Source organism: Hibiscus syriacus, unplaced genomic scaffold (assembly GCF_006381635.1).
Source record: "Hibiscus syriacus cultivar Baekdansim isolate YM2019G1 unplaced genomic scaffold, ASM638163v2 tig00018827_pilon, whole genome shotgun sequence".
Lineage (NCBI taxonomy): Eukaryota > Viridiplantae > Streptophyta > Magnoliopsida > Malvales > Malvaceae > Hibiscus > Hibiscus syriacus.
The window spans coordinates 911,536-923,450 of record NW_024062448.1 but is presented as its reverse complement, the minus strand read 5'-3'; the positions used below and the strand labels follow the sequence as shown (position 1 = coordinate 923,450).

The following is an 11,915-nucleotide window of genomic DNA, read 5'->3' as shown; positions in this document are numbered from 1 at the left end:
GATATAATACAAGGACTTGGATTACATTTTACTGTCCAATGGTTTATTCTTTTAAATGAAAATTCTAATGTGCTTTTTCTATCCATGGATAAAACCATAGTCTCCAGCTTTTCTTTCAATTTAATCTCTAAAATTCATTTTGATTTACATTAATTTTCGAATTTAATAAATTTTCTCATTTTAATTCTTTTGATAATATAACACTAAGATTATGGAAATTCATCAAAAATATTAAAAATAGAAATAAAGAAAAAACTAAATTTAAAAATCAATATGAAAACAAAATTTAAAGATCAAATTGAAAAATTTATCACATCCTTGGACTAAAATTTACTTTGGGATTTCAATGATTGTAATGAAACAAATTTACCTCTATGCAGTTAAAAAACAGTGAGTACCATTTGTATCTCTTCATTTCCCTGCTTCCAGATCCTAATTACTTCTTGTCAGCTTCTAAACAGGCCTTAGCTAAGTGCATTTTGCTCAAGTACTTTCACCTACTGATCCATACTAGTCACGGACACAAAATTTCGCCCTTTGATGACTGCAGAGGCGACGATGGTAGCTCCGAGGTTGCTATATCGCAACCAGACGGGCCGCATTTGATGCAGAGGATGGTAGCAGTGATGACGGTGTTGACGACAACGATGCTGATAGTGATGAGGTATGATTATCGTTTTCTAACTTCCTTTTGTCGATTCTTCTCCCTTCTTTTTCCTCTGCTTCACCTCTCGTTATACAGTCTTTCATCAACCGTTTTACATCCGACAGTTTCACGGGCTTGACTAGAAACTCCTCCGCCCCTTCCTCCAAGAAGCTGCGGACGAAAATGATGTTCTTTAGCAGTCCCTCAAAATTAATGAAACATAATAATAAGCCACACGGCAACAACTAGCGAGAAAAAAAAACATGATAAAGAAAGCACAGGCACATATCTAAAGTCATCGGACAACCAGGCTAAAACCACACGATTAACATCTTCAAGGCAATCTGGTATGTTAGTAAACCCTGAACACAACAATCTTCAAATTGAACTCGACTAACCAGATCTTTTTCCCCTTTTTACTCGAACACGAGGGAAGCCTAATATTCAGAGTACCGTTTTGTACACAAAGACAACAAGACCAGTGATCTTTCATTGTTATCGAGATTTTGGTTGGTGCGTTTCCAACACAAATCCAAACAAAACAAGGGATCCTTTAAGTTTTGTCGCGTTACAACATATCAGATTTGGCTAATCTTATCAGTAAATAATGCTATGGATCATATCATTTTACCCAGATTTCTCAAAAAGGAATATTAAGCGAAGGAATATTACCCAGATTTGGCTGAACATATATATTCAGATGAATCCACTTCCAAACAGATTGAATTTTCCGAGAAAATCATCAAATGGAAAAATCAACAGCATGGATCAATCACTATACCTATCAATACGAGTGAGGATGTTCTCAGAGGACATGATCACCACTGGAATTTCTCTGAATGCTGATGACCGCTGTTCCAAAAGATCAAATCACACATAATCAACAACCAATTTCCTAAAGTTTCACTTCAATTGATGATCAAATCAACTTATAACTGCAGCAAAAAAAATGACCTTGATTTTCTTGAGGAGTTCATATCCAGTCATTTCGGGCATGGAGTAATCAGTCATTATAAGATTCACCTTCAAACCCTGTAGCAACAGCCATTTTTAACAAACACCACAACACCAATCCCCAAGATTTTCTCAGCAACCAAACAGACAGAACAACTCACATTGAAATCCAGAGGCCCTTTTTCTCCATCCAAACCAAGAAACTGCAAAGCCCTCGCCCCGCTCTCCACGGCCGTCACTGCACTCAAAACAAAGAAACCAGACCCAATCTTCAAAATCAACCTTTGATCCAAAACAAGATGGGGAAAATCGAAAACCAAGCGGTATACCTTTACAAGAAGATACCTTCAGCAACTTTTCAATAACATTACGATCCACGTAACTATCATCCACGGCAAGAACATGCAACTCCTGAGAAGACCCAGATCGCAAAACCTCACCAGCAACGTTCATATAATGGATTTGGAAACAACAATGATGGGTTTGGGTGTTTTTTCTTAAATAAAGAGAAAAGAGGAGTCTTTAAGAAAGAGACAGGTAAAGACGAAGATTGAGAAGATCCATCCAAGATCGTTGGGTAAGATCTTACCAAATCTTTTAAAGCAGGGAGCATTATCTCCCACTCGTTCATTGTGCTGTCAAATTCAATACCCTTGTTCATTCTCTCTCATTTCCGTGTATTTAATATCAAAAGCAAGTGGTGGTACGTAAAAATCACCATAAATGGAGACATGAGGTAATTCGACGTTTAAAAAAAAAAAAAAATCATCTGTAATCGATATATTTATCGACTTAATATCGGTCAGATTATATTTTTTGATCTAACATCCTTAATAATAAAGCGTGTCCATGCATCGTACTATATGTTGATTTGACATTAAATAGAGTAAAGCGTATCCTCTACAACGCATCTTATGTTGACATAGATACACGTTGATATAGCACAACCATTGGGGGCGCGTCTTATCTTTATTGGGTTCCTTTTTTCACACTCTACGACAAAATTTCCTTTATTGGGTTCTTAACTGATTCATCTCTTTTTCTCAATCCACAAACACAATTTTTAAAATAAATAATACTTTAATACTTGTCATATATATAAACAAATAAACAAAGCAAAAGCCTAAATAGTAAAGATTGTTCATTTTCCTTTTGTTTCCTGTAAAAATTTTCAAAAAGGAAAGAGTACAGAAATTGAGAGAGACGTGAGTACTGTAAAATTTGTACTACCTGGACTTCACTTCTTCACTAACATACACCCCTTAATTTATATTTTTAAATATTTACGTGAATCAAACGATTTTAACGATAAAATAATAATTATTATTTTTTAAGATCTCATATTTTAATGTTAAAAATATTAAGGGAATAAATATGTAATGATTAAATATTATTTAAAACAAATATGGAGACAACATGTAGTCGTAGAATCTTCATATTTAGCTTGAAGACGGGTGGAGCACCTGGCGTCTTTAGGTTGGTATTGTAATTCATCCTAGATATGGAGAAGAAATCCTTGATATTTATATTGGAATTAAAAAATCCCACTTATATTATCTGAGCCATTTTTCCTATTTCACTGACATTGGAGAAGAAAGAAAGCCAGTGAACCAAATATGGAGGATATGTCATTCGTACATCTTAACTAATTCAGACCGATCCACATCGTGCACTTGGATTTAATGGGTAAATCTTTTAGTAGGGATTTTCTATATACACAAAGACTTAAATTCGAGATTTTACTTAAACGAGATGAAACTGCTTACCACTTGAATCAATCTCGATTATTGGTTGATACAAATATTTAATTCATTATAAATTACTTTTAAATATAACATAATTTATTTTAATTATAATATCAGTATTTAGAGTACAAATTTCTACACTCTTCGTCTTGACACCTGTATCACCCACATGATTTTCTCTCTTTCAGTTTCTTTCCTTTTTGAAAATTTTCACGGGAAACAAAAGGAAAATGGACAGTCTTTACTATTTAGGCTTTTGCTTTGTTTATTTGTTTGTATATATGACGAGTATTAAAGTATTGTTTATTTTAAAAGTTGTGTTTGTGGACTGAGAAAAAGAGAGGGTGACTTAGTTAAGAACACAATAAAGGAAGCCTTGCAGCAGAGTGTGGGAAAAAGAACCCAATAAAGGTAAGGCGCGCCTAGGGCCGGCGTTATACGCCTACGTAGCGTAAGGAACGTCTCAGGGGTCGCATTATACACACGTTTATCTATGTCAGCATAAGACACGTTGCAGGGTGCGCCTTATCCCACGTGGCGCCAAATCACCATATAACACGGTGCAGGAGACACACTTTACTACTAAGGATGTTAGATCGATAAATATATCGGTCACCGGTAATTTTTCGAAAAAAATACCAGTTAAATCGTATAAATCAAATTTGAACAGTGGGTTTTAGATTTGGCTTTTGACTCTCAGATACACTGATACTGGTGCTGATACAGATAGAGCTAGAGATTTGTTGGATTGAGATTGGGACAGTTACCCTCTCGAAATAGGAAAAATAAAACTCAACCATTATATTCATTTTGCCTTTGAGGTTGGTTAGCGTGTTTTTATTAGGAAAAACCCATTTTTATTATTTTATTATAAAAATGATCCATTTATAATTATTTGAAAAAGGGTAAGTTACAAGGATCATCACTGTATTTTACTTTATTTTCTATTTTACTCATTATACTTTAAATTCGTTTAATTTTTTTGCTGAATTTTATACATTTATCCGTTTCTCCCACTAAAGGCATTTTGACTTAAATTTTTTTAATATTATTTTTAAATAATAATTTTCAAGTCAGAAAAAAAGTTAAAACAAAAGGGTAAATATCTCATTACTGTTTGGGTTTGGGTATGGTTTATTTTTGGTTTTCTTTTGCAATGGGTTTTGGGTTTTATTTGGGTTTTTGAGTTGTGGTTAGGTTTGGGCTTGAGGCCCGGTTGTAAATAGGTTTGGGCATTGTTTTTTTTTGTTTGTAAATAATAATAATATTCATAATAAAATAATAATATTGATATAGGGGTAGATTTGAAAAATGGTGATTACAGAGCGGAAATTACATGGTTTCCTCCATGCTTCTTTGATTGTTGCATATTTGGTCATTTGGATAAGTTTTGTCCAAAGGTAGTTGGGGAGGATGATGGCTCTAAGAAGTTCAAGCCTACTGTTGCTAGAAAGGTTTTTGTTACGAAAGATAAGGAGTTACGACATAGTAATGGGGTTATACTAAAGCTTGTTGAGGCACAAATTGATAAGGAGGTCTAGTGTCAGCGAATTATAGCGTCTAGTTGTGGGCAGCCTATATCTGATAGGATGGATCTTGTACAGGAGGTGACTGACAATCCGGGGGGCAAAGTGTTAAGTTCCTATAAGAATTTTTAACGTAAACCTAAGGAGATAGATGACACTGTTTCTTTAGATAGTTCTAAGAAAAAATTTGTACTTACTACCATTGACAGTGAGCGTCTTGTTCATGAGACTCATAAGACAAGGGTGGATTCTATTAGATTTGCTCATCTCCTGCATGAGATGAAATCTAAGAAGAATGATACTTTAGAGAAACAAAAGAAAGTTGTGGAGAGCAATAACAATGTTGTTAGAAGTTCTTCTTTTACCTATACTCTATGAATATTTGTTTTTGGAATGTTCGATGACCTAATAATCCTTATAAGCATGCCAAGGTGTTACAACATCTTATTAACTTGAATATGGATGCCATTTGTTTACTTGAGACTAGGGTTAAAGAGTGTAATGCTCCTGGTATTTTTGTTAAGTCTTTCTTTGATTGGAATGTGATTTCTAACCACAATGTTTCTACTAATGGACATATTTGGGTCTATAGTAGAAAGGATCTAGATCTTGTTAGCTGTCAAAATACTTATAAGATAGCTACTATAAGAGGTAGCTTTAAAGGTACTTGCTTGTACCTTTTTATTGTCTCAGGTAAGAATATTGGTGTGGAATTAAGGGAGCTTTGGCAAAAGCTTAGGGAGATTGGAAAAGAATTGGCTCTTCCCTTGGCTCATGAGGGAGACTTCAACATAGTTGATAGACTTTATAAGAGTTCAAATTTTGGCAGTTCCATTCATCATTTTCATGTTGAGATATGTGAATTTCAAAAATGTTGTGAGGATTTGAACCTGGAAGATTATTCTTATATTGGGCCACAATTCACTTGGTCTAATTAGCAAGATGGGAAATATTTGGCTAAGAAGCTTGATAGGATTCTGATTAACCCTTCATGGTCACTGTCTTTCTGGAGTGTTTGTTAACACCCTAATCCAGTCTGACCCGAACATCGAAGGATTAACGTGTCACGCGGGACCACCAAGGTAGCTGACTCAAAAATTTTCTTTTAAATGAATGATAACCATCATAAAAAAATCATCCAGAGTAATTTGAAATGAAAACATAATAAATCAGAGTTTAAAAATATAGGGGAGCTCCCAAATACATCCAAAAAAATAACACTGAGTTTAAAACAAAACATAGTTAGGACAAAATTCAAGGGTCTACGAATAGTACATACCCTTTAACATTAATTAAGATTACTCTGAAGCCTCGATCGATCTAGAATATCTGATGATAATAACATTCCACGAATGATCTTCTAAGAACCTGTGCACAAAACCACACTAACAATTGTAATGTACCACATGCATTCATTAAATGATCGTGCTAGTGGCATAGCTATGAATACATAGGAATGATGACATGACGTGCTAAGGTAGGCATCATGGTGTGGCTGAAGGTTTTGCATCTTATAGCACACACCCCTCTTGTAACAACTATTTCCCGTATACGTTTCTGTACACAAGTTACAGATGTCACATAACTTTTTAAAACATTCCGCTTTTGGAAAACAAATAAAACATCCATTAACTTTTAGTATGTAAACAAATCTTAAAGTTCGAACATATTAAATATTACATCATCATAAGTCAAATACTTTTCAGAGTATTATCATAAGTATATTACATGCCAGCTAATAACATCAAAAGTAGACATATTTGTCATATAATTACTGATGAGGTGACCCTTGATTGACGATGTATATTGCACTCGTTACTTCGCTCGTACTAATACCGACGCTTGAAATCAACACACGCTAAGTAATCACTTAGTGAAGCATAATAATAATGAGGTGAATTTAAAACACAAGTATATCATAACTATCAAAATTTGAATTGAATATTTCAACTAATTATAATTTCTGTGGTTTTGTACACATATTGTTGATACAGTAATTCACAAACTCATTATGAATTGTGTGGGTTGCACACATAGTGCTGATACGGTAATTCACAAACTCATTATGAATTACGTGGGTTGCATACATAGTGTCGATACGGTAATTCATAAACTCATTATGAATTACGTGGGTTGTACACATAGTGCTGATACGGTAATTCACAAACTCATTATGAATTACGTGGGTTGCACACATAGTGCCGATACGATAATTGCAACATATATAGTAAACAAAATACATCTATGACTACCATAACATATAAATACATAATAAATGCACTCACCTAGTTTGCCTCACAATTATGCCCAAAATGTAGTTTGACTATTCGACGACTTTATCCTTACATTTCTGTTTGCTTGACTCAGGAGCTTGATTACGATCTACACAAGCATCCATAATCACACATTCACATATGATGTTAGTATACTTACTAAAATTTATCCAAAATAATAACACTCAAAAGTACTATAAATTTTTAATTCTATTAAAATTCACCCTAATATAACATTTCAGACTAAATAGTATCGATACCCCTCCTATGGTATCGATACTTCTATTCTATGGTACCGATACCCACTTTGGTATCGAAACCATTTTAGCATTTTAGAATTTCATTTCTGATTACGGTATTGATACCTTCCTCTTGGTATCGATACCTACACCTCAGTATAAATACTTCTTTAAATCGGTATTGATAATGTTCATCCTAATCCTCTAATTTAACGTTATAGTATCGATACTGTTCTTCTAGTACCGATACCCTTGCCCAGATTTTACCTCTTTTACTTCAAATTTTAAAAAAAATCACCTAAATCTCTTACTCTTATCTCCAACCATCCCATTAAACTCGTTATCACTTGTCCCAACTTACTTACTTTCATAATTCTCTTTATAACATCCCAAATCTCCGAAGAACACTCAAAACTAAGAATCACACCCAAATTTTAAACATGTTTTCAAACACTTCTAAGGCTCAAAATCTCTTATATACCTCTTTGACAAGTCAGATATACCTTTAAAATCCAATGACTGACCTTATTTCATCAAATCACTTAAAAACACATTTTATTAAATCTCTTAGTTTTATTCACTATTATGCTTTCCTTAAGCTTGTATATCACTTAAGGTTTCAAAACCAAACCATAACAAAAAGGAAAAACCAACTTGAAGGAAATCTTACCTTTGTTATGGAGGGTATGGGGACGACGGGAAGAAGAAGAAGAAGAATAGAGAACTCAATTTTCAGCTTTTTCCCTTTTTTAACCCTTAATAAATATCTCAAATAAAATGAATATTAAATTCATTTCCTTGTAAAAGACCATAAATCCCATCCATTCTTCTATTCTAACAAATATGTCTTAAACACAATTTCTTAAATAAATCCTTATAATTTTCAATTTATTCAAATTAACCCACTAAATTTTAAATCCTTTCACTATAGTCACTGACTTGATGATTAGGGTATGACAATTCTTCCCCTTAAGAAAATTAGTCCTCAAATTTTAAAACGTACCTGATGCGAAGAGGTATGGATAATGTATCCTCATGTCCTCCTCTTTTCCCCAAGTAGTCAACACGTAAAAAACATTATGGATCTTGTCCACATCGGGAGGCAATGCTAACTAATAAGTTACTGGTTTGACCCTTTTTAAAATCTCATAAGGTCCAATAAATCTCGGACTCATATTTCCTTTTTGTCCAAACCGCAATACTTTCTTCCAAGGTGATACTTTTAGAATACCTTGTCCCCCACTTGATATTCAATCTCTTTTATCTTTAAATCAACATAATACCTTTGTCGATCAGAAGCTATCTTATGATTATCTTGAATAAATTTCACTTTATCTTCCATTTCTTTCATTAAATCAGGGCTAACTAGATCTCGATCTTTTAGCTCAAACCAATTTAATGGTGTTCTGCACTTCCTCCCATACAAGGCTTCATACGGGGCCATCTTAATACTCGATTGGTAACTGTTATTATAAGTAAAATCCGCTAAATACAAATATCGTTCCCATGATCCTTTGAATTCTATCACCCATGCATTTAGCGTATCCTCCAATACCTAAATAGTTCGCTTTGACGTCTCATCTGTCTGCGGATGAAAAGTCGTGCTGAAATTCAATCGAGTATCCAATGCCTTGTGTAAGGACTTTCAGAATCTTAAAGTAAACCTTGGGTCTCAGTTAGATACTATCGATACAGGTACTCCATGTAGTCAAACTATCTCTTTTATATACAACTCCACATATTTATCCATCGAGTAATCTACTCAAACTGGAATAAAGTGAGCCGTCTTGGTCAATCTGTCCATAATTACCCATATTGAGTCCTTTTTACTGGGTGTCAAAGGTAGTCCTGAAACAAAATCCATAGTAATTCCTTCCCACTTCCACTCAGGAATGGATATCGATTGCAGTAATCTAAAAGGCACTTGATGTTCATCTTTCACTTAATAACATGTCAGACATTTTGCAACAAACTCTGATATAGCTCTTTTCATGCCAGACAATAACTAACGTCTCTTTATATCCTGATACATCTTATTTTCACCTAGATGCATAGCCAAAGGACTACAATGTTCCTCGGAGAGAATATCTTTCCTTAGTTCTTTATTTTCTGGAATACAACGTCTTCAAGGATAATATAAACATCCATCAGTTCTGATTTCGAAATCTTTGGTCTCACCTTTTTCTACTTGTGCAATTCATACCAAATATTTTCATCTTTTCCTTGCAATTCTTTTATCCGATCCAATAGCATCGACTTCAACTTAAGCTCAGCAATCAAGGTGCCATCTTTATTTAATGATATATGTGCATCAAAAGCTCCTAAAGCTGCAAAATTCTTTCGGTTAAGTGCATCAGCTACCACATTAGCCTTCCCTGGATAATAATCGATGATCACATCATAATCTTTTAAAAGCTCGATCCATCTTCTCTGTCTCAAGTTCATTTCTTTTTTAGTCAACAAGTACTTTAAACTTTTGTGATATGTATAAATATGGCACCACTATAACTTTCTCTTCTTGCATAAGCACACATCCCAATCCATTATGAGATGCATCACTAAAAAATACATAATCTTTATCTGACTCAGGTTGAAGAATCATTGGTTCCTCTATTACAATCCTCTTTAACATTTCAAAACTTTCTTGACACTTCTCTGACCAAACAAAAGTCACATCTTTCCTTAACAATATAGTTAGCGGTGAAGCTAACATTGAAAAGTTCTTCACAAACCTTCGATAATAGCTAGCAATCCCCAAGAAACTTTGAACTTCAGAAACATTCGTTGGGGTTTACCAATCCAGTATAACCTGAATCTTTTTGGGATCTACTCTTATACCTTCTACGGAGACTATATAGCTAAGAAAATCAATCTCTGCTAACTAGAATTCACATTTGGATAGTTTGACATACAACTTCTCATCTCGAAGAGTCCGAAGAACAATACAAAGATGAGCATCATGTTCCTCTCTTGACTTTGAATACACCAAAATATCATCGATAAATACCACCACCAATTGATCCAAGTAGGGTTGGAATACTCGGTTCATTAAATCCATAAATGTTGCAGGGGCATTAGAAAATCTGAATGGCATCACCAAAAATTCGTAATGTCCATACTGAGTCTGAAAAGCCGTCTTTGAAATATCCACCTCTTTAATCTTTAATTAGTGGTATCCTGACCAAAGGTCTATCTTAGAGAACACTGTTGTGCTTTTCAGTTGATCAAACATATCATCAATCCTCTGAAGAGGATACTTATTTTTTTTATTGTTACCTTATTTAACTGTCGATAATCTATTCATAATCGCATAGAACCATCATTCTTTTTCAAAAAAAGCACAGGTGCTCCCCAAGGTGAAACATTGGTATGATAAATCCCTTATCGAGCAACTCCTGTAATTGGGTCTTTAATTCTCTTAACTCAATTTGAGTTATTCAATATGGAGCTATAGAAACAGGTTTGGTACCCTGGTAAACTTCAATTTAGAATTCCACCTCACGATCTAGAGGTAAGCCTGATAATTCTTATGGAAAAACATCTGAAAACTCCCAAACTATAGGGATATCACCTAGTCTCACTTCTGATATTCGAGTTTCTATCACTTTAGCCATAAAAGCTATACACACTTTTGACATCATTTTCCTTGTAGTCATTGCTAATATCACATTGGATGGTGATTTCGTTTTTTCACCGATTACTATGACTTCTGAACCTTCTGCATCCTTCAAGCTTCTTGTGAAAATCAACCCATCCATGATGTAGAGACAACCAATCCATGCCCAAAATAATTTCAAAATTTTCAAAAGGCAGTTCCATCAAGTTTTTCGGGAACACAACCCCTTGAATCTTTATCGGGCACTTTTTACATACCCAAGTTACCCTTGCACTATGACCCATAGGGTTCACTGCTATCATCTTACTAAAGATTGGTTCTCAAGGAATTCCTCTAGCTCTAATCAACTTTGTTCTAATATAAGAGTGTGTAGAACCTTGCTCAACCAAAATAAATACAGGGTCATCAAAAAGATGAAATGTACTTGTTAAAATCTCTGGGTCATCCCGATCCTCATTAGTCTTAATATCATAAATTCGGGCCACTCCCCGAGTCTCTTATCCCTGGTTTGACTCAGATTGTCCGTCGGATCTTTCTCTTCCTCTATTTCTATTAGATGCTGATACTGATCTATCTCCGGATCTATTAGGACAATTTTGAGTATAGTGACTAGTTTCACCACAATGGAAACAAGCGCCATTGAGAATCTACATACTCCATGGTGTGATTTTCTACACGTCTGACATGGATTATTTCGTTCTCCAAATGCTCTACCTGAGCTAGGAACAAAAGACTGTGATTGATTATTCTTCTGTGAAGTTGTAGCAGAACTATCTCTATTTTTATATCGAGAACTCAAACTCTTGCCTCTCTTAGCATAATAGGAAATTGAAGACGTTCCAACTCTTTTCCCATCTGCATGCCTTGCTCTGCGGCTAAAGTCTCCTCTTGAGCTCTTTCGATGGCCTTAGCTAGG

General features: G+C 34.5%; 1 pseudogene; it reads right to left on the bottom strand.

Annotated features, from left to right (window-relative positions):
• Window positions 1-381: 381 nt before the first annotated feature.
• On the bottom strand, window positions 382-2,125 carry LOC120209359 (annotated as a pseudogene).
• Between the last annotated feature and the right edge of the window lie 9,790 nt (window positions 2,126-11,915).